Raw genomic sequence first — 23506 nt, forward strand, 5'->3', positions numbered from 1 at the left:
AACATGTGTGCCATCTCCCAAGGTGACTCCCATGTCTATGTGCAAGCGGATATACGCCGCTAATGATTCAACCACCAACGCCAAGAGGAGAGAGGACAATGGGAAACCTTTCCTTGTCCCACGTCTTACCCCTATAGGGTCAGAGACATAAGGACCAGTCCGAAATTGGAGGGTCGGTTGTTTGTATAGCAGCTTAACCATACTAAGGAAGTGAGGTCCTATGCCATATCGGGCTAGGGTGGTGAAAAGGAAATTCCGTGTAAGAGAATCAAAAGCCTTCTCAAGGTGCAGCACCAGGCAACCCGATCGGGGATAATTTATAGGAGAGTATTCGGCTAACCTAAAGTAGCGACGGATGTTCAGAGCAGTATCATAGTTAGGGACAAACCCTTTCTGGTCGGGGTGCACCAGGGTGGGGATAAGTGGCACCAGTAGGTTAGCTAAGATATTTGCTAAAATGCTATAGTCTGTATTTAATGTAGCTATTGCTCTATACGATCATGGGGAAGTTGGATCCTAACCCAGCTTCAACAAAGAGACCACATTAGCCGTACACAGTGAGGGTGGTAGGGTCATATTAGTAATTGCAGAGGTGTATAACAAGTGCTGACAGGGCACTAGGTCTCCACATACGTCTTAAAAAGTTCATTTGGGAGCCCGTCCGGTCCCAATGTGTTTCTGGACGCTAGTGACAGCAGCGCCTCCCGAACTTTGTTCACTGCCAAGGGGGAGTCCAGTGTGAGGAAATGTTCAACCGTCAGAGTGGGCAGCTCGATCGCGGTTAAAAATGCCTCAATGTGTTGATCATTCCCACTCGGTTGGGACGCATAAAATCTAGTTTAATGTTTCGTTATCACTGTGTGAATGTCCCGCTGTGTATATTTCGGATGTCCCAGCTTATCTACTAAAAGCTGTATGGAGCGTTGCGGGTGTTCTTGCTGTATTAAATAGGCCAATAATTTACCCACCTTGTCTGAAGCAGAGTGAGAGCGTGCTGAATGCGCCAAATAGTTATGACAGCGCAATCTTTCTAGTAACTCTTCTCTCTCAGCATGGGTATCATCAAGTTGCTTTCGCGTTTCAGGGCGGACGATGGCCAAGGTTTCCAGTCAGAGTAGCCGCCGCTCATTGGTGAACAGTGATTTGTCTAGATGTTTACGAATGCTCCACGTGTGGCCTAATAAATTGCCCTCTGATCACCACTTTAAAGGTCTCCCACTCTGTCAGTACCAAATCCGGGAGCCAACATTGAGCTCGAAGTATCCGATCACCGCCAACTCCAGCAAGCTCTGGAACGCCGGATCTTCCAGCACTGCAGTCTGTAAGCGCAAGACAAGAGTCGAGGTGTCCTTGCCTCCCAAGTAAGATGCATTGTTTGTGGATTATGGTCTGAATGTGTACGACCTAAATACTCTGTAGTTTGAATTAGGAGAATTTGAGCTGCTGAAGTCAATATGCGGTCTAGCCGTACATGTAAGTTGTGGACTGGTGAGTAAAAGGAATATATCCTTGTATGAGTGTGACCCTCATGCCAGATGTCTGTCAATGACCAATGCCCCATCCTAATACGTAGGGATTGTGCATTTGAAGAGGCTATGGTACGATGCAGGGGAGGGACGGAGCAATCAAGAGAGACATCAAAACAGAGATAAATTTGTCCCCCCAATAGCCATGGGATATCATTCCATCTGGGCAGGAGTGTCAATAGACTGCAGAGAAAGGCATTCTGATCAGTTGGCTGTTTAATCTACCCTTGAGGAGCACATACCGCCCGTAGGGGTCCACTACCACTTCTTCCTCCTCTCATGGAACCCCAGCCTTTACCCAGATGAGTGTCCCTCTCGTCATGGACGAATAGTTAGTGCTATAGACTTGACCCCACCAACGACGGCGTAATTGAACAGCTTCTGGGCTCGTCAGGTGTGTTTCCTGTAATAAAGCGATACTAATGGCTCTGCATTGTAGGTAGGCATATGTAGAGTACCGTTGAGCAGGAGGATGTATGCCCCTAACATTCCAGGTGATGATATTTAGGTTAATCATGGAGGCAGTACAAATCTATCAGACTCAACTCAACAGTAGACTCCAACTGAAGGAGTATACATATTGGCAACAGGTTTCTGAGCATGGCGACATCTCCGCGGGGAAAAGCAAAACTGAAACTAATTGTTCATGCAATATCATAAGGGCGGACTTCCAACAGGGAGATCGACCCAAACAATCACGCCTAATCATGGCAGTTAATACGTTGTCGTAGGTTGACTCCGGAATGGTGAACACAGAAAAGGAGGTGGAAATAGTTTGTGTTTTCCATCCCCCGTACAATTGTTTGTGTTAGGTGGCAGTAAGCTGGGGCTGTACACGAGTATTATGGTGCATAAAAGTGGAGCTTGGGGTGGTGGGAGCAGATACAAGAGTCAAGAGAACAGAGCCACCTTTTTTTGTGCATTCTGGGTAGATGGGGCGATATATGCATCGCTCTCAGATAATGCCATCTGATGTTTGTGGAGTGATGTCTTGCAGACAAGGCTAACTAGCATCTGTCAACCATTTGGTGTGGCGCCTCCATGAGACCTCGATGGGAAGCACGTGGAGCTTGACAGCGATGGTGGTCTTGTAGGATAGAGGGCTTCTGCTACTTGTAATGCCTCCTGGAGCTCCGATCTAATCTGCTCTAGGTCTGGCCGCATGTCTTTACCTCTCTTTCTAAGCCGGCCATGACGGGGTCACTTTTGCAGCTGGAGGTCCTCTGGGGGTCTTGGCGCAGTCATCAGCCCCCTCTCTTCCAGTCAGTCCCAGGCCTCAGAAGGGGAATCGAAATATTGGGTGTTGCTGTTCCAGATGACTCGTAGGCGGGTAGGGAAGAGTAGAGAGTATCAAAGGTCTAATTCTCTGTGTTGATTCTTGACCACGCAGAAGGTAGCACACCACATCTGTACTTGTGCCGTGTAGTCTAGGAAGAAGGAGACAGTGACATTTTGCACCTTAGGGCTGGGGTGTGTACCTACTTCACGCAATATCACATCCCTGTTTAATAGACGAAACAGAAAAGGGGGGGCGAGCTCCTGGGGGAGGCCTATGGCAGGAACTCTACACTGTGGTTAGAGCGAGCCCGGGGGAAGTAATTCTCTCATCCAGGACTCCGTGTAGCCCTCTGGATCTTAACCTCCTGTTCCCTCATGCAAACCAATCACCCATAAATTATTGTGTAGTGACCGCCCTTCCTCATCACCAGGGTGCAAACCCAATCCTCCAGGTCTTGCAGGGTTGCAGTAAGATTACAGGATCTGGGCTGGAGGTCCGCTAGCGCCACTTCATTATCATGGACCCGATTGGCCAGTTTGTGTTGTTTAGACTGTAAGAGCGTGAAGTCAGAGGTGATGCTGTCCATCCTACCCTCCAGGGAGGTGCGTGTCTGTTCCAGTGTTGTACTTATGTTCTAGACCGCTGCCAGCACTGAGTCCAATTTGGCTGAGAGGTCAGGATGATTTGCCCCCATGGATGTTCCAACACTCTTAGGTATCTCCTTGTTCAGTCCATCGTATGGAGCAACTTGGTGGGCAGGCGAGCAGAGACGGCCCATGGCTAACTGCTGGGTGCTAGGCATAGGGGGCAGAGTGTGTGCAACTCTTATCAGTGGCCACTTCTGTGTAAAAAACATTCCGGCAGTGCGCTGTGCTCACCACTCCTTCCAGTTGCTTACAAGGTGCGCTACCACTTCTAGGCTGGTGGTTGTGCAGGTGCCTATGGGGTTACTTATACGCTCGTGCCAGCAGAGTGCTGACTCCCCCACCACACACCTCTTGATTCAGCTGGCAACACTATTGTTGGTTCCCTATTGCTATAACTGGGCGTAAGGAATAAAGACCAGCTCCACAGAGGGATGATAGTCTGCACCAACGGGTCCCTTATCAAATCTAGTGCCCCCTCCAGTCTCCTACGTTGTGGAGTCGGAGAGTTCGCTCCTTAGGCGGGAACTACCCAAGGAGATTGCCCACAGACCCCACAGTCTGGAACGTATGGGCCTCTGGATCTGTCACTACAACCACACCACTAGTTACTGCCACGGAGTCAGTCAGCATGAGGAGGGATAGCACTCACTTGTTGAGCCCAAAGAGCAGGGCCAGGCAGCACCACCCCTTTGTCCGTATGTAGACAGCAGTGCCCAGCAGGACCAATCTCGCTGGGCTCTCTCAATACCGCTACTGTGTCTCGGGCCGCCATGAGAATGATCAGGTGGGGAGAGTCTAGGCCCGACAGGCCTCCGGACCTCTCCCCATCCCATCCCAGTCAGTCAGCATGAGGAGGGATAGCACTCACTTGTTGAGCCCAAAGAGCAGGGCCAGGCAGCACCACCCCTTTGTCCGTATGTAGACAGCAGTGCCCAGCAGGACCAATCTCGCTGGGCTCTCTCAATACCGCTACTGTGTCTCGGGCCGCCATGAGAATGATCAGGTGGGGAGAGTCTAGGCCCGACAGGCCTCCGGACCTCTCCCCATCCCAATCGTCTGCGTACCCAATGGCCGGGTCTTCTTATAAACCAAAGATGAAGCGGGAGACAGCTCAGGCCTGAAACGGCTTCTGCACTGCCTGCGAATGTCCGGTGGTTGTCCCCGGCACCAAAACTCTCCCCGGCAGGAGTTCGCCACCGCGTAGCTGCACACACTGGGGCGGCCTAGGCCCGATAGACCCCCTGAGTCCCTCGCCTGTCACCACAGTCCAGCAGCACCACCGCAGCTCACCTGTCACGTCCCAAACCAGGGAGTTGCAGGTTTCCCAGAATGGCATCCTCTGTCAAGAGCGGGGGCCTCCAAATGTCACCCCACCTCCCGTTGCTGCGCCGCACTGCCAAGGGCCCCTTTGACTGCGCAGATCTGCCTCAAGGTCCGGCAGCCCTGGAGGGCACTCTACGCGTATCCCAGCTACAGCGGGCACCGCGTCTCTGGCTATAGCGTCAACCGTCTCATCTGGGGGCAGTCACTGCTCTGGCCACAGCTGTGGAACTCCACCACCGACACACCTGGCAGGGAAAGGGGCCCTACCTCCAACCCAGCAAGGGCTCCCCTCCACTGGTGCAGACTCGGTTCATGACGCTGCTCTTCCACAAGGGGCCGCACCCTCTCTGGTCTGCCACGGGTCCCCATAACTTTGGACCCACATGTCCCTCAGGCGCATGGTAGGCTGTGGGTATAGAATTCTTCTGCTGCTGCACTCATAAGGGAGGGGAACCTCTCCTCAGACCCAGCAAGGACTCTTCTCCGTCCTCCAGCCCAGAAGGGGCAGTCCCCTGCCACCTTTCACCACGATGCACAGGATAACCGGGGAATGGGACTCAGAGCGCCACTAAAACATGTCCGCTATCTTAGGTGCTCAGCCACACCTCCCATCGTTACTTAGAGAGCTAATACCGCGTTTCAGAATTCCAACTTCATTGGAGTCAGATAGAGGAACGCACTTCCAACATGAGATTATGAAGCTGGTGTGTACGGCCTTACAAGTTGATGAAAGATTGCACTGTAGTTATCGACCAGAGGCATCTGGTCTTGTGGAGCAGCTCAATGGGACTCTCAAAATGTGGATTGCAAAGGTCTGTTCGTCCACATCTCTGAAATGGCCTGATGCATTACCTTTGGTGTTGATGAGTATGCGTAGCATCCCCGTTAGAAGGACAGGACTTTTTCCCCATGAGATCCTAATGTGGAGGGTGATATGCTTGCAAGCAGTACTGTCTACAGCATTGATAAACATCACAGATGATTTGATCTTTGATTATTCCAAAGGACTGGCTGACGTGACCCGTTCTCTGTCTCACCAGGTTGAAGGTGCGTCTCCACCGACCTCGAAGGATCTCTGCCATGACCTGAATCCAGGAGATTGGATTCTTGTTCGAAGGCAAGTGAGGAAGACCTTTCTTGATGCTCACTGGAGAGATCCGTATCAAGTGATTCTGGTGGCGAATACAGCTGTAAAGTGTGGAGGCTGACGAATTGGATTCACGCCTCCCACACCCTCAGAGTTCAGGATTTTCAGAAGAAACAGCTCCTCTCCTTGAGGGAAATCCAGTTGTGGCTGTGAGGTTACTAGAGAGGACAAGCCAGGCTGTGGGGGCTAAGTAACAAGGCTTGTTACCCACCAGGTCAAGCTGAGGGGGGTCACGCTACACAATCCCAGGTACTGACTCTGAGGGAGACTGTAACCTTGTGAGCAGTGCAGAGTCAAAGTCAGCTGAAGAAACTGGTGTGGAAAGTGATCGGTCCAGAGAAGGAGAGCAGAATGTGCAAGAGAATCGTGGCCTGTGAGATAGAAGAGGCAGAACTTGATACTTGCTCCTGGGAGAGATCTTGCTCCTGTATCTGAACTGTCTCATTCAGAGCTGAGTGACACAGAGCAAGCACAAGAGGGCTTGAGGAGATTAAGAAGAGTAAGGGTACCCTGCCAGATGTACGCTACCCCGGAGTGGACTGATCTGATTACAGATGCCAGGAACAATGGGGACCGGGAGACTGAGGTCTTCACAAGAAGCCAGCAGAGTTTTAGAGGTGATCATTGAAATTGAACTATTAGTCTGTGGAATAGAAGCCAATGGAGTGTTGAGAGTGACTCTACCAAATCCTCTAATATTGAGTGGCATGAGGGTTTTGATTCTGCGAGATCTGTAAATTCTGACCTTTGGATATCAGCCACCTGCTCAGGAGATTGCAGCAGTTCGTCTTGAAATTCTACAATGTGTCATTGATGAAATTGTCTCTGAACTAGTGATGGATTGTTAGTTGAACTGTGAACTGTAAATAAAGTGTTTTGCTTTAAGGAATATAACCTAGACCCGAGTGAAAGAAAAATTAAATTAGGAGTTTTCTGTAGAAGAAGGAAGTGGGCTAAGGAAGCCTTTTGAACTGTGTAAATAATTGTACAGTGAACTGTGAAATTGGTTTCCAGAACTCCAACGAGCTGTGCATGAACTCTGTGGAGCAGCAATAAGAGGCAGAGAAAGAGACTTTGCGTTGATCCTCTTGCTGTATTGACCTGAACTTAGTAAAAATGGAGTCTGGAAATTCAAATCGTAGATCAAAGTATATAATAGGTACACTTATAGTTTGATTGATAGTAGTGATAGCAATATTTATCATCGTATAATTGAAAAATTCTCATGAGGCAGAAGACGATGGGGTGGTAATACAAGGAACATCCACACCTATCACTTCTAGCACAAAGGAGGCTACATTAGGAGTGGATACAGTTATGGTAAATGCTTATGCGAAGTTATTCTATGAGTATGTGAATACAATGGATGTGAGAGATTCTTATGTGTGTATGCAAATTACCTGCGTCTGTGGAGGAGGGGATCCGCTACCACCACCTGCCTCTGACGTATGGTATCACGTGTAGTTTGTTGCTTAGTATGTTTTATGGTAAGGGTCACTATAAATATTATTTCTCTAACGACAATGCAGTGCTTTCAGAAGTTCCAGCTTCCAAGCACTTAAATAAGTATGATTATTACAAGCAGGATGAGAGGATAGGGAAGTATTTCATACCTACCGTTACATTAGACACAGCTTAACTTGACATGTATAGTGACTGATGTAGAGAAGAAGTTCATAGATCAAGTAGAAGACAGGCATACACAATTAACAGTTAAGCTTAACAGTAGAGGAGGGACATTTGAGTGGACCAAGGATGAGTTAGCACATAACGTGAAGGGGAGTTATGGTCCAATAGCTTTAGATTTTGAACAGCAAGGAAAAATTTGCGTCAGACAGGGACGGACCTATTATGACATTTTCACAATTGAAGCCACTGCGAAGAAGTTTTGCAAGAAGCAGTGCAAATGGTACCAAATGTGTATTTTGTGTGCAGGAAGAATGCGTATGTGTGATACCACTGAATTGGTATGGCACATGTTATGTAGCTGCTGTGTTTCCGAAGATACACCACGTTGAAGATTTGGAACCGTTAGAAGGGGGACAACACCATAGAGAGAAGCAAGGTAAAAGTTCAGGAGAGATTGTTGGAGATGTATCTGGAGCAATGATACCAAGTTTGGGAGTGGTTTTGAATGAAATTAATATCAGAAGGTTGTCAAATATTGTGGATAAGTTGTCAGCGAATACAGCTTAGTCTTTGTTGCTTGTGGATGGAAAGATGGTGTCGAGAAGACCTATGGTGATGCAGAACCATCTTGCGTTAGATGTGCTATTAGCAAAAGATGGTGGAGTCTGTAAATTGTGAGGGTTCAACAGTGTTGTACCTATGTCCCAGACAACAGCAAGGTTCAGATGAGATATATAAGCAACAGCACTGAGATACACCATGAGATACACTATTAGGCAATAGAAGGAGTTTGGGATAAGGTTGGGAAAGGATTTGGAAAGATTGGGAGTTGGTTTGCCAACCTTGGTAAGGGAATTCTTGGTTATATTTTAAAGCCCATTATCAGTGTAGTGGTTTGTGTGATTCTTTTAATTGGAGTGATAAGAGCCTATAAGTGGCATAAGGCATGACAGAATGAGAATTCTCTTAGGCAGCATGAGAGGAGAATGGAGAGACTGCAGGACAGTCACTATGAGAATCTCAAAAGCCTCGAAAGGATTTGACAGGGAAGACTGGCTATGATTTCTGTTTAGGGCGGTTATTTTTACAAGGAATTGTGATTGAGTCTGATGACACTTGTCATCAGAGGGGGGGAATGATAGAACACAATTGTGCTCTTCGAGTTGTAGGGGTGCATTAAAATCACAAGTGGGTTGCACCTGCATTTATTTTTTTGTCGTGTTCACATTGGGCTATTAGAAAGTGAAATGTAATAACGTGTAAAAGTGAAGTGATTGAGATATCTAGTGCAGTGTGGAGAAATGAACATGCTAATTGTGTTCTAAATGGTGAAAATTCTAATGTTCGTTCATAAATGACTAATGAGACTTTATTAACTTTCATATAATGCATTGATTTAGATGCATTTCTTAGTAATAATGTTATGTATAACAGTATATAACAAAGCCCAAATTGATTCTTATGTTAGCCGATTTTCAGTAGCCATTGTGTATTTCCCTGGCTCTCCACAATAGGTTTGTTTGTAATGTTCATGTGTATGCAGAATCTTTTCTTTCTCACATTTCTGTTGCAGGTGGAGAAACTCATCTTTGCTAGTTAGAATAACGCTTTTGTTTTAGGAGTTTGGCTTAGGGAGGATAGGATGCATTCAAACAAGTGGTGCTGATAATGTGAGACGGTGTTCTTTCTCACTGGAGAACGCTTGGGAATCAAGGTCATCGAGCAAAAGGCTGGGAATATTGAAACCAAATGGAAAATCACCTACGAGGAGGTGCTCACCTGGATGAGGTGATCTGATGATGTGAAAGGGGTGTGTCCTAGTATTTAGGTGTTGTAATTAGGGACAGCGCCCCGGGGGTTGAATCAGGAGAAGAGATTTGATGGAGAGAGAAGGAGCAGCTCAGAATGAGCTCTGTAGCTTCAAGCTACTCAACCCATTTAGCGTGAGTGCACTTCTTAGGAAGCCCTCACGTGCTGACACTTGTTCCTAACTTGCCTGGGGAATGGGATGTCATGTTACTGGTAGTGTAGGGATAGTCTAATGATTTTGTTTACAAAACCCCAATGAAGACTAATCTTGATGTGGGGGCAATCATTGCCTGCGAACTAATCTGGAAACTTGTCATTCTTTGTATGCTTCAGAGGGTGAACTTTGCCCGTAGGATTGGATTTGTATTAGTCCCGATGTATTTCGGTGTCTGTGTGTCCAGTTATTTTTGGCTTTGTAAAAACTAACTAACTTAGAACCTGGAGTCTGTGATTCTTCGGAGTCATGAATTATTTGGGACTGTGAAATTGGATGGAATAAATTACTTCTCAACTTTAAATTCTATCGGCCAGAGGTTCCAGAGTGTATCTAGAAAAGGGAACCCGGTCCCATCAGTGACACAATATAAGACACTCACATTTCTTAGATGTTTGCTTCTCTGCTAAACAAAAGGCACACAATTGATGGACTTAATGTAGAGCAAATCAAAACATTCTCTCCCAGTCAAGAGATCTGGGTTAAATCCATCATTCTTTTGCTCACCATGCCACCCCAGTTTAGACCTGGCCATATGCAAATCAGACTTGACCCTGTGCCTCATGGGAACAGTCCAGCCCAAACTTTCAAGCCAGGTCCTCCCTAAACTGGAAACAAGCATCCTAGGACCGGTTTCGGGGTTTTACCCCTCTTTAGTCAGGATAGCTTGAATCCAGTTAATGTTGTTTTTGCTTCTCTGCTAAAGCCAAGCTACTATGGGTGAGACAATGATGGCCTTAGGAAACAATTGGTGTACCCCTGGAGGGTGGGGGAAGGTGTATTCTGCTGAGACTCTGTTGGCGATCAGCCTCAGTTCCATTCAAGATGGTGGATTCCCTTCTGATAGTGCACCGCTATAGTGGTGCACATACATACATACATACAGTTTGCACTATGCACTTTACAGGTGGCAAATGACTGTTTACAGCCATGTAATTGGGTTTTATGGTACATTTATTCTTTAAATTCAATGCAGTTTCAATTGTTTTCTTTCCTATCCAGTAATATGAACACTACTGTCAATTCCTGCTGCTTGCATGCACATTGGCTTTCCAGCGTTGTGAAGTCTCCGTATTAAAATGGAAAAATAGTTTATTATTATTCTCTGCTCATTTTAGTTTATTTTTTATCCTGATGTCCATTCATGCAAACCTGTTTAAACCTTTATGGGAACTGCCTGTTAAAAATAATGGATGTCTGAGAGGAAAATCTGACTTCACATCCTTTCTAAAACAGGGCGAGTCTTGAGCTTTTCACAATGTCCTAAAAGTGTACTCAAAGTAAAACATCTGTCAACTTCAAGCTGCTGGCTTCTCTCAGCTTTTTACAATTTTGTTTAATTTTACTAGAACTATCCCCCACCCCCGGAAAAAAAAGGGAGCGAGAGAGACAAAAGCTAACATCGTCATAGGAACGAGCTGTCTTTGGCAGAGACATTCACCTCGTTATATGACCAAAAGAGAAATATTTGTGAAACCATTTTCTTTAGAAAAATCTTTATGTTGTAGATCAAATCGCCTTCTAAAAATGGACCATCCGGGAGAGAAAAATACAGATTAAATTAAATCCGTGGATCCTCATTTTAATTACATGTTTATCTGGAAACATTTAAAGGTGAGTTTGACTTACTTTATATACCTGCACTGGTAAAATGTCCTTCACACTTTTGTGGGTCGTGGGTGGCATCCACAACTGGAGAACTCTGTGGTTTGCCACATCCATGAGTGAGTGGCTCATCCAGTTCTAATTTTATAATTGAAAGATCAGGGCTACAAATCCCAGCATGCAATGCAAAATACAAAACTGCATGAGCTACTTACGCATTGACCTAGGAAACCTTAGAGCGTGGACCTATGCCTAGACAGCCAGATCTAATTGTATGTTGTTGGAAGACAGGAATTTCTCTTCGAGGTCTACCTGCCCGAGTTAGCCGGGGTAGTGAAATGGGGTGGTGGGTGTAGCTTGTAGCTGTAGGTTTCTAAAACAGAAGTCTTACCTCTGGGACCTGAAGTTTGCTTAAGTTCTGGGTCTAGTATTCTTGTCCCGGAAGGCCTCACCATCTCTTAGCTGGAACCAGGGTCAAAGACTAAATTATTAGCCTTGCATGCACATGCCTAAAAGGAAAGATTCCCACTATATCTAGCACTCTCTATACAGACTGCTGACCCCCTAATTAAGAAATAACAGAAGGCAACTTTCTTAGACATAGTAGAGATATTCTCATTATACCCCCCTCCAAAAAAACACACGGCTCAGGAGCGTAATTTTAGTCAGTGAGATTCAGAAGGGGGTGGTGGGGGCGGTGAATCTCAGATTGACCAACTTCAAAAGCAGTGGGCAGCTTTGTGAATGGGTGGGGTGACCAAGGTTCGGATGGACTGTTCCCATGAGGAGCAGGTTCAATACTGATACGCATGAGTGGACCTTGAGGCTGATTTAGAGTTTGGCGGACAGGGCACTCCATCAGAATGGCATCAAAGCACCCTGTCCACAAACTCAAGGTCAGTCCGCTCCACCCAATGTTGAGTCAAGTAGACCGCAAGTTTTAAGCTGACGGAGCAAACTTTATTCCGCCGGTGTAAATCTTCCTCTGATGGACCGACGTAGTAGAGGCCATCAGAGGTAAGCTAAGCCATCCAACCGTCTGCCCTACTAGGAGAAGGAGGTCAGATTGCTTTTTAACTGTTACCACAAAGTACACCCTGGCAGCCACAGGCAGTAAAAACAAAGAAAAATAATGCCTACACCATGGGGGTCATTCGTTTTTTTTTTCAAAAACAAATTACCACTTTTTAAAAAATATAAAACTTTGGAAATTTTGACGACCATCTGTCTTGTTTGACAGAGTTATCTGTCAAACGTTTGCTATATTGCTAGGAATCACAATGACAGTGGCTTCTGCTAATGTATAGAGATGTCCAAAGGCTAGCAGACATCTCTAAATATGGCGGGCAAATTAAAGGTAGAGTGGGTGAAAAATGATGAGTTAGAATGCTACCCTGAATGATTGCGTGTGGTTAGACTATTTGCAAGCATTCGTCCTATCACCTTTTGGGTGCTTGATTTGCCACTAATACATTTGGAAACCTGAGACTGGTTCAGAATCCTGTTGGCCATGATTTTTTCTAGAATCTTAATCCCAGTGGTCAACATAGAGCGTGGTGGGTAGAACTTCACATTAAGCAAGCAGTTACTTATCTGCTTTTAATTTCCTATTACAAGCAGATACGTATCTGCTTAATGTGAAGTTCTACCCACCACGCTCTTTGTTGACCATTGAGATTAAGATTCAGCACAAAAGACTCTCTAGCCGATAAACCCGACTCAAAGGACTCAGCATATAATCTTGGAGACAGGTGTGTCTTATTGAACTCAGGGGGGAGCCTGTCCAGCCCAGGACCTTCCCCCGGCCAGTTGTGGTATAGACTCCCATATTTCATCAAGGGAGATAGGCCCATCTATCATGTCTGCCTGCTCCAGAGAGAGGTTTGCAAGAGGAAGGATGGTCAAATTCCTTGCTATCTTATCAGTATCCACTGACGTGGGAGGAAAATATCACTTACAGTAATAACAGGAATAATTTAGTTTATCCTGGTCTAGGAGGTCAGAATTTCCCCTGTCCCTGAGCGCATTACACATATCGGTTTTCTACTGGTCTTAGAGTGCAGCAACCATGCTAACAGATTCTCCAAATTTTCACCCTCGTATTGACGTCTGACTGTATAGTACCTGTAGTTGATTCCTCTCAAACAGGGCAGAGTACCCTGCCAAGTTGTTGTGAGTTCACTCCTACATTGCTGGTTAAGAACAAACCTGCATTCAAGGTTGTGTACGCTAGTCTTCATATCTCATCTCTCCTTATCCAAGGTCTTGTGTGCACATTAAGCAGTCTTGATGCATACCCATTGTATTATGAGCTTGAATGTAATGTGTCCCATTCAAGTGCAATACTGGACACAGTACCCCTGATTTTTCTCCAAATGCAAATAAATCTGGCATCACAATGGCACAGCTGGTTAAGCCTCTGCCTTAAATCCCCCCACCACCATTGCCACAGCGATTTTAATGGGTTATAATCAGATTCAGTGCGGGCCAAATACTTCGTATCACCTCGAGGCCCTCAATACCACCTGGTCTGAGGAACATAACTATTCGTATATGTAAGTCATATAGAAGGGAATTAAAGGAGTATTACCTGCTACAAGGTTGTTGCTCCAGCCAGAAATCCACCCATCGTCATTGCTGCATTAAATATTACGTACCTTACAGGAGTGGAGAGGATCTGTCGCAGTCACTGTTTAGGATGATATTATAGTCATATGGGGTCACCTATATTGAAGACCATCTGGCAAATGAGGAGAAATTGCTGCCCACCACTGCCCACCACATCGACGTCTCAACATCAGCAGGTCCATTTGAAAACAGACCACACTGGCTTTCAAGTCTTTCAAACAGAGGTAAATCCTTTTATTTGTTTATGCCAAAAAGCCACGGCTCTCAAATTTCATGTAATACATTTATATGGTCTATTCATTTCTTCAGACAAGCGCCCTCCAAGTTCAAGACCATCCCACCCGGAGTGCCAGACCCTGCCTTCTTCTAAGACACACAGAGCAAGGGACAACTCACATTCCACCTAACATGGTGAATGCACAACTGGGCCATGCACAACCAGAGTAAACCCCCCCACCCCCGCACACCCACCCATCCATCTCACTTTTGGATCAACACTAATCTCTCCCCCTCTCCTGCTTACTGCCAACATTCAAGGTGGATTTGTGAATCGCTTATTGTCACCTGTGAGGGTATCTGGATGCTGGGTAGGTAAGTGTATGTGTGTGGTGCAGGGCCGGACTGGCCGTAGCGGGCCCTGGGCAATCCCCCGGTGCGCCGCACGGGTGGGGGGGCCGGTTTGGGGCCCCTGGGGCCGTTTTTGTTACAGGGCCGTTTTTGCAGCATAGCTGCAAAATCTGCCCTGTAACAAAATCGCCGAAAACCGGCCCTGACAAAGAGCTCGGAGGCACCCACAACCACCTGGGGGAGGGGGAGCCGGCAGAGCACTTTGCCAGGACTGGTTTTGGTTCCCAGTCCGGCCCTGGTGTGGTGTGGTAAGGCTGGGCCGAAGTATAGGCAGTCTCGATAGTCTCATAGGAAGACTAATTGAAAAGCCATGTCTTCAGCTTCTTGCAGAATTTAAGGAGTGAGGAGGAGACTCTGATGTGTTGAGGGAGGTCGTTCCAGGATTTAACGGCTTGGTAGGAGAAGAAAAATCGACCTCCCGTTCTGCTTCTGTGGATGTGGGGTGTGCGTGCGAGTAAGAGTGATGCTAAGCAAAGCTGTCTAGTGGGTTGGTGGAAGTGAATCCAGTGATTGAGATATGTGGGTCCAGTGTTGTGTAGTGACTTGAATGTGTGTGTGTGTGTGTGTGAGAAATTTGAACTGGCAGCACTTCTGGATGGGGAGCCAGTGGACCTCTCTAATGAGTGGTGTGGGTTCACCCTGGAAGGACGAGTCAGGCGGTGGCGTTTTTAACATCTGTGAAGAAGATAGATTGGATGCCAGCGTTGCTGTAGTCGAATCTGTTTGTAATTAGGGCCTGCGCGATGGCACGTGTGGTATGGCAAATTGAAGGTTTTATGCAACATGCAGAGGATTCGATAGCTTCAGGAGGTGACAGCATTGACCTGGGACTTTGTGGTGAGGTTGGTGTCCAGGATGAACCCTAGGTTCCTAGCTTGGTCAGTTAAGGTTGATGTGGGTCCAGGTTCGGTGGGCTAACAGGTGGAGTCGCAACGTGAGCTCTTATTCCCAAAGATCAGCACTTCCGTTTTGTCAATGTTGAGCTTGAGGGAGTTTTCTTTGATACAGTTGACCACACTGGTCATGCATTGTTTGACGTTTGTCTTGGTGGTAACAGCGTCTGCTGAGAGGGAACAAATAAGTTGGGTGTTGTCAGTGTATGAGATGATGTTGATTACATGAGATCTGATGATGTTAGCCATAGGAGTCTTGAACATGTTGAAAAGTGTGAGACTGAGTGATGATCCCTGTGGGGCTCTGCCAATGAGGTCATTGAGTTTTGATGTGAAAGGCGTGAGCCTGATTCATTATATTCTTCCAGATAGGAAGGAGGCTATCCATTTGGGAGGTGCTCCTTCGATTTCCATTGTGTGTAGTCTGGTGATGAGTGTGTGGTGGGAGATGGTGCAGAGATTGAGAAGGATATGGGGGGTGGTCTGTCCATGGTCAAGGATGATGTGAATGTCGCTGGTGGCAGTGATGAAGGTTGTTTTGCTGCTGTGGTTGTTTCGGAATCCTGATTGCAAGTTGTCCAGGAGTTTGTGGCATTCTAGGTGGTCAGGGAGTTGTCTCTTGATGGTCTACTCAATAACTTTGGCTGGGAAGGGGAGCAGGAAGATTGGTTGGGAGTGGCTGAGTACTTTGGGATCGGTGATAGTTTTTTGAGGAGGGCCGTGACTTTGGTGTATTTCCAGCTATCTGGGAAAGTGGCTGTCTTGAGGGAGTTGTTGATTATGTAAGTGAGTTTGGCACTGATCATGGTTCTTCCCAGTTGATAGATATGGTTGTGGCAGGGGTCTGTGGGCCCCATGTGTGGACAGTCTTCATTATTGCTTCAGAGTCCTCTGTGGGTTGAGGGCTCCATGCTGTTAGTTAGTCGACTTTAGTTGATCAGGTTAGCAGGGTGGGAAAGTCGAGTTGGGATGGCTGGGGTTCAAAATTGCAATAGATTGTGGTGATTTTTTGTGGAAGAAGTCGGAGAGGTTATTGCAGAGCTCTTGTGTAGGGGTGACTCCTGCGCTTACTGTTGCATAATTGCTGCCATATCAGCATTCTGAAACATGATGCCCTGGTGTTGAAACCTGTCAATGGCTGGTTGCGGAGAGCTATCGAACAGTCAAGGTCTGGTGTCCATGAAGTAGGAGTGATACCTCCCGATAGCCACATACATGAAAAAATAACAGGTCAAAAATAGATGTCTGCAGAGATGAGCCATCTGAAAGGAGGAAAAAGCTAATTGGATAAAAAAAAACTCCTACTGAAGAATTGCAAAGTGAAGCAGCTGAACCAAGGAATTGGTCAAGAGAGTAACTCACCATCTAGTACGCAGAAGCTGCAAATCAGGATCAGGAATTCCAGCACAGTAAAAACTCTGACTGCATTATGATGCAAAAGAGAGCGAATCCCTGATTCTGTCCCCTCTTATATCAGAAAAACAGGAACCTGAAAAGATAAGAGGTAGCACCATCTTGGAATGATTGGTTTCACATGCAGTATGATGGAATATGTAGTTAACTTCTGAGGTCTGATAAATACAGGTGCTACCAAGGTGACATGGAGTAAAAGGACAGAGACTAGATTGGGGAGTGTCACACTGTCCTTACCAGCTCGAGATGTCCATAATAAAAAATAAAGATGGGGGCTGCATCTTTGACACAGACCCTGACTGCAGGCCAAAACTGAGGAAATAGAAAGGCGAGTGAAACTGCGTGCATGCAGAAGTCTGCCTGTCACCCCTGCTTCACTGCCGACCTCAGAGCATCCTGTGCTCACCATGAGATGAGCAGGTATTGCAGGGAGATGCAGCCGTGCTTGCAGGCCACATGGTGGCAAAAATCATGGAGTGACTATAAAAAGCAGTTTTTTTTTACTGCAGCAGGCATTCTGAAGGCTTTTGCTATATCTTCAGTAGAAAAAACAGCCTTTACTGCCCAGGCTGAGCCACACGTGCGGTTTCCCCGCAAGCAGAAGCTTGCTTTCCTTAGCCACGTAATGACTTATCCATGCATATGCGTGGTTAAGGCAGTGCGCGCTCTAGATGTGCCGATGGGCGGGGAGAGGAACAGGAATGATCAGGAGAGGACTGGTAAGTGGGCCTGGGGCCGGGTTTTGGGGGGTGGAGGGATTGTTTTTAGGGCTGGGGGCTGGTTTTAGGGCTTGGGGGTCAGGGTAGGTTTTTAGGGCTGGAGGCTGGGTTTTAGGGCTCAGGGCAGGGGGGATGGGGTAGTTTTCAGTGGTGGGAGTCAGTTTTTAGGACTCAGGGCAGGGGGGCTGGGGTCGGGTCATCCTTAAGACGAGGGGGTGGGTTTTAGGGACCAGGGCGGGGGAGGGACAGTTTCAGGGCTGGGGGCATTTTTAGGGCGAATGCGTCTTAACCACTCATTCATTTACCAATTATGCCTTTACAACAAAATTACCTGGTAAAGGCATGCATGGTAAAGGAATGCGTGGTTAAGACGCATTCAATGTTGGGACTGAATTGTTGAGGCATGCATGGTTTAGCCATGCATGCTTCTGTCATACAACCCTTCAGTAGGAGCCCAATCCTAACTTGGCCTCCAATTTGCTGCCAGTAGGACAAATACTACCAGCAGAAAGACCAACATTACCAATATTATCGAACTCCATACTACAAATGCTCCCACCATTTCCACATCAATTACACCAACAATGAACACCACTCCCATCAATACCACCAGCTACAACAATATCACCACTGCCACTATTTCACACAAAACATACTGCCACCACTGCCAATACCACCACCAATACCATTACAAATAACACAACAGAGCATAGATACCACACCACTAAGACTGCTACCAAGCATTGGCAAAGCCATGATGTCTAACTTTAATGTGCTATATCTTGGAAACGGTATTTCCAAATGCCCCTGTACATTGTCACATTAAACCCAGATATTTTAGCTTCGCCAATGCATGCCTTATTTTTCATTGTTTTCCTTTCTTTTCCTACTTTCTTCCTATTCTGTCTGTGTTTTTCTTGCTTAAGATCAAATACTGTTGATGAAAATACGTTTCAGGTTCCAAACAAGAGTGTTGGTGCCTACCTGCAAGCAACAGCACTGATCTGCCCCCTGGTTCGGCCCCCCTTCCCGACGGGATGGGGTATATAGATGGACCAATGGCCGTAGTGGAGGCCACTCCCAGGGAGCGGAATCCGGACTGTGCAGGGGTAATGAGAGGGAGAGAGGTAAGTCCGGAAAGTTGCTGGGCAGTGGAGTGGACACTGGTCTGGTTCAGCCCAGTTGTAAATTTACTGATAGGAATTTGGCCTTGGGGTAGAAAGTATTTAACTGCGAGCGCCTGGCAAGGGGCCCTCTTTCTCCTGGGAATTCTGCGAGGAGACCCACTCTCAGAGAAGGCAAGGAGTAGAGGATAGGAATATTGAGGAATAGCTGTTGCAGAGGCATAGGAGACTTACAGGAGGTCCTTTTGGTGTCAGAGGCCTGGCAGGGGGAGGGAGGCCTTACTTACACCAAAAGAAAAGTCTGACTCGAAACGCATACCTTGTGTATCCACGTTCTCACCAATCTCAAATCAACTGAGAAAGACTATTCTCAAGCATTGGCCAATACTAAACACAGGTGTACTTGCCATTGAAAAACCAGTCTTTGCCTTTAAAAAGAGTAAGAACCTGAGAGATCACCTTGTGCGGGCTGCCTTACCCAACTCTCTACCTCTGGCTACACTTGATAATGTATGGGGTCTGTCCCCCATTGTTGGGCATGCTAAATGTGGTAGATGCAATAATTGTGACAGTACGATAGAAGGAAAAAGCTTCACTTTTAACAACGTCACCATACAATGTCGTGCCTTCTCCAACTGTAATACCTGCAATGTCATTTACATTGGACAGACCAGCCAGAAGGTCAAAATCTGCATTGGGCAACACAGGAGTCGCATCCGGTGCAACACTCCAAACGCACCCCTGGTGGAACATTTTGCAGCCCAAAAACATTCTGAAAGTGATTTGAAATGGACTGTCCTGAAAGTACTGAGACTCCCACCGAGGGGTGGCAACATGGGACAGTTACTCAACAAAGAAGAGCTGAAGTCCATCATACAGTTCAACTCTATTCAGGATGGTCTCAACAGAACAGAGGATTGGACTAGCCTGTTATAAGCTGGCTATGAATGGCTAATTTCTTTCCACATAATAACTTTTTATGCATGAGCCTAGATAATTGTCCATGTTCAATTGCAACATCTCCAGTTGTGAGTTTTTTTCATTTGGAGACCGTCTGTTTCAAAATACCGCATTCTGATGTGAGCACATCTGATTATATGTGCTCCCCTCTGGTTTTATGTTTTTTATGATACTATATGTTGTAAAACCTTGTCCTTTAAGCACGTATTTCACTCACTCGCCGGTTTGCCTACTCAAAGATGGCGCCCAATACTGGGATCACTATCATTTTTGACTAGTCCGTTTTCACTTTTCACCACCACCGGCCGGGACCACATTAGGCGCCGCTGCATGCAGACGCTGAACACCAGGCCATCGAGCCTCCAGACGGGAACCCACTGTGGCCCCACTACGAGCACATCACGGTAAGAACTGAACTGACGCATCACCCCGGCTCCTCTGAGGGTCCCTCTCGCGCCAATGTGCCTCATGTGCGCCCTCCGGAATTTTCTCTTACAGGCTCGCACGGATAAGGCCCACGCTATTGAGCGCCCTGCAGAGATTACAAACCGCCTAGGACGGTAACTACCTGCCTGCACTCGCCGCCTTCACCTACACTGTCTCTCACTGCCGATTTTAATTGCTCGGTTTTTGTTTCACAGGTTGAAACTTTCATTTGAAGTTCCCCGTCGAGCCCACGCTAGATGCTAGGCTCCAAGGGTAATATATTTTTTTCTCCTCACTGCACTTAATCCGCCACCCCGGCTTCACCTAGTGGGTCCTGATTTTTGCTTTTTGTTAAAACCCTCCTTTCAGGTCTGAACTGAACCGACTCGACCGGGTTTAGATCCGCACAATCCCTGATGCCGCTCGACCACGAACTGGACACGGTAACCCCGGCTCCTTTTAATTCTCTGTATTCTACTTGAATCTGCTGATTGCCTTGTATGACAGAAATATTTCTATCTAGGCATCAGCTACACCGGAAGCTATTGCGCATTCCAAGTGTCTCCAACCACTCCAGGGCCAACCTTGCCCCGCTTGTGGTAATTATAGTATACACTAAGGACTCACGCCCTCACGACCTTTTGGCCAACACCCCCTCACTAGGACCCTTCTAGCAACACCCCGCACAACCAGCCATTAAGCACTACCTTGTATTTAGTAAATGCGGTATGCCTCACTACCACTCGGTCTCCTTCAAGCCCAAATATGAGCACAAAAGCACCCGTGCCCTTTGGAACAAGCAATTGCATTTGCACGTGTTGCACTTTGCATGTCGAAAGTGGTCACTGACTGACATGTTAACCTTTTAATCCTTCCAATGTAATGAATTGATGAAGAATCTTCTTTTCTCCTTTTTCCTTCCTGTTTTAACTCTACAGGCTCACTCGACTAATCAGGCAAAGTCAATTGTAGTCCTGAAGATGATCCCACTATACCTTAGGAGATAGGGATCGAAACGTTCGTCGACTGTTTAGCAGTACTGCTTGTTTTATGAATTATTTTTTACGGCAGTTACTGTGGGTTTGTGCTTATCCAACAATTGTTTGTACTATATTATAAGCCACCCTGTTCTCCTTGTTTGCCTGTAAACTCCTCCTTCTTTCCCCCTGTATTGTCTTCTTCTGACTAGGTACAGGCTTGTGCCCAGTTATCAATGTGCGACCTGTTTCGCCTTATTCTGCTTATACTAAAATTGTTTTCATAATAAATGCTTCTCGGTCCGGCTGGACATTGAAGAAGATAAACGCAGCCTTCATCACGAGTCTGTGTAAATTATCTTTCCAAGTATTATTCATAAAACCTAGGACCTCTGTTAAACAAAAATAACCAGTTCCACCCGTGGTCCTTGGCCAATTTTACGGGTTCCCTTGTATACCGATACCTACACGTAGCGCAATCACTAGATTGCAAGGGTTTCTATTCCCTTGCCCACCTCTTCTCGGGGGCGGGCCAGTCCTGACACCACGTCTTCCCTAAATCCTATATTGTGTAAAACCTTTCCCACACCCACTTCCCAAACATGTCAGTTAATACACCACTCTACACAGACGATTATTTAAAACAGCTATGCTCACGCCCTTCTCTACTATCCGAGACTCCTGAGGCGCCTATTTCTGTAAATGACTCCATTCCAGACCAACTAGAAAAATTAAAAAAGAAGCAAGTCCGTTTAGAACTTATGATTTTAATGCTGACGGACTACTTAAAAGCCAACGTAATTCCCTTGGGCTTACAGGTCCGGAACATTCCGGGAATTTTCACTGATAATCCCAAATACATTCAAAACTTCAGCTTCATAGGCACTACTTGCTCACGCCACTGGCTAGCCCTCGGCATTGATATTGCGAGTGAAACCCTTAAATCTTTGGAAGTAGAAATCGCAGACCTCCTTAAACAAATAACAGACTCTGACTCAACTGTAGACGCAAAAAAACTACTTGAACAGATTGATAAAACTGTGGCTGACTTCCACAGGATCGAACAAAATAAAAAGTCGAATAAAATCAAAAGGGACGTGAAATTATATAATATTGAAAACACCTACCCCTACCTACAAAAAGATTTTTATACCAACAAAACATACCCTCGCTATCAGAACAGCCGCCCGTGGGGACGTTACAACAGACGCCAGAATCTGGTGGGATTCTCAGACACCTCTGCCGAATCCTCGGATAGTTCCGACCCAGGGGAAGGCAGCAGTGGGGCAAGGAGAGGTGGATCGCATCAAAACTCTTCTTCTTTTTTAGCCAGAGGTGCCCAGGACCTACCACAACGTGGAAAGGTCAAAAAAGTTCAACGATGGCACAATCCACCCGGGGAGCGCAGAACTCGCAACAACTATTACCAATGGTGAGCGCAGTACTGACTCCCCCACAGAGAACTGATAGTATTCCTATTTTTAATCTTTCTAAATACACACTTGCACAAGAAGAACTATCATTACTCATGAAAGGCCTTTCCTTTGTGCCTACAATCTCTCCTAACTATCTGGACTTACAAACTGAATTGATGCGGTTTTTTAGACGCATACGCCTACAAGCCTTCTTCCACTTACACCCTACTTCAGAAAGGACAGCCAATACCCCTTTCCGACCACCATCCATTTTTTCACCCTCTGCCAGTATGATTCCCACAGAAGTGGTTACATTTGAGAAGGTCATTTTGAAGGAATTGCAGAACTTCCAAAATAAGAAAATGTTTATTCCCTATAATATCTCTAGGGAAGAGAAAAATGCCATTTCCCAACTCAAAAATAATGAGAATCTTATAATCAAGAGCGCCGATAAAGGCGGAGGGATTGTGCTACAAGAAAAAAGCGCATATATTTCAGAAATAATGCGACAACTTGAGAATAGGGAACACTACAAAAGATTGAGTCATAACCCTACTAAAGAAATACAGAGCCTAATACAAAAAACTACTAAGGAAGGCCTTGAGGCAGGATTCTTATCCAAAAAAGAGTACAACTTTTTAAATGTCAAAACACCCAGAATCCCAGTAATTTACACGCTGCCCAAAGTGCACAAAGATGAGAAAAATCCCCCGGGCCGTCCCATTGTTTCAGCCTGTGGCTCCATCTTAGAACCACTGGGATCTTATGTAGATTTCTTTATTAAAGACTTTGTCCCTACAACGCAATGCTACATAAAGGACTCGATGCACATGATCAATATGATCGAACATCACCCGTATAACCCAATGAATGAAACTTTGGTGACCATGGACATTGAGTCCCTTTATACTAATATTCCACAGACTACAGCACTCCTAGTGATTAAAAAGATTCTGGACTCACGACCTCGACCCCATGCCGTACCCAGTATGTTTATTCTTCAGCTCCTAGAAATATGCATCACCAAGAACTTTTTTCTCTTTAATGGCAATTTCTATGAACAAATTAAGGGGACCGCCATGGGTGCAATTTTTGCTCCAAATCTAGCAGTATTGTTTATGGATGAGATTGAAACCAATGTGATC

The sequence above is a fragment of the Lissotriton helveticus genome, chromosome 3_1, assembly GCF_964261635.1.
Source record: "Lissotriton helveticus chromosome 3_1, aLisHel1.1, whole genome shotgun sequence".
Classification (NCBI taxonomy): domain Eukaryota; kingdom Metazoa; phylum Chordata; class Amphibia; order Caudata; family Salamandridae; genus Lissotriton; species Lissotriton helveticus.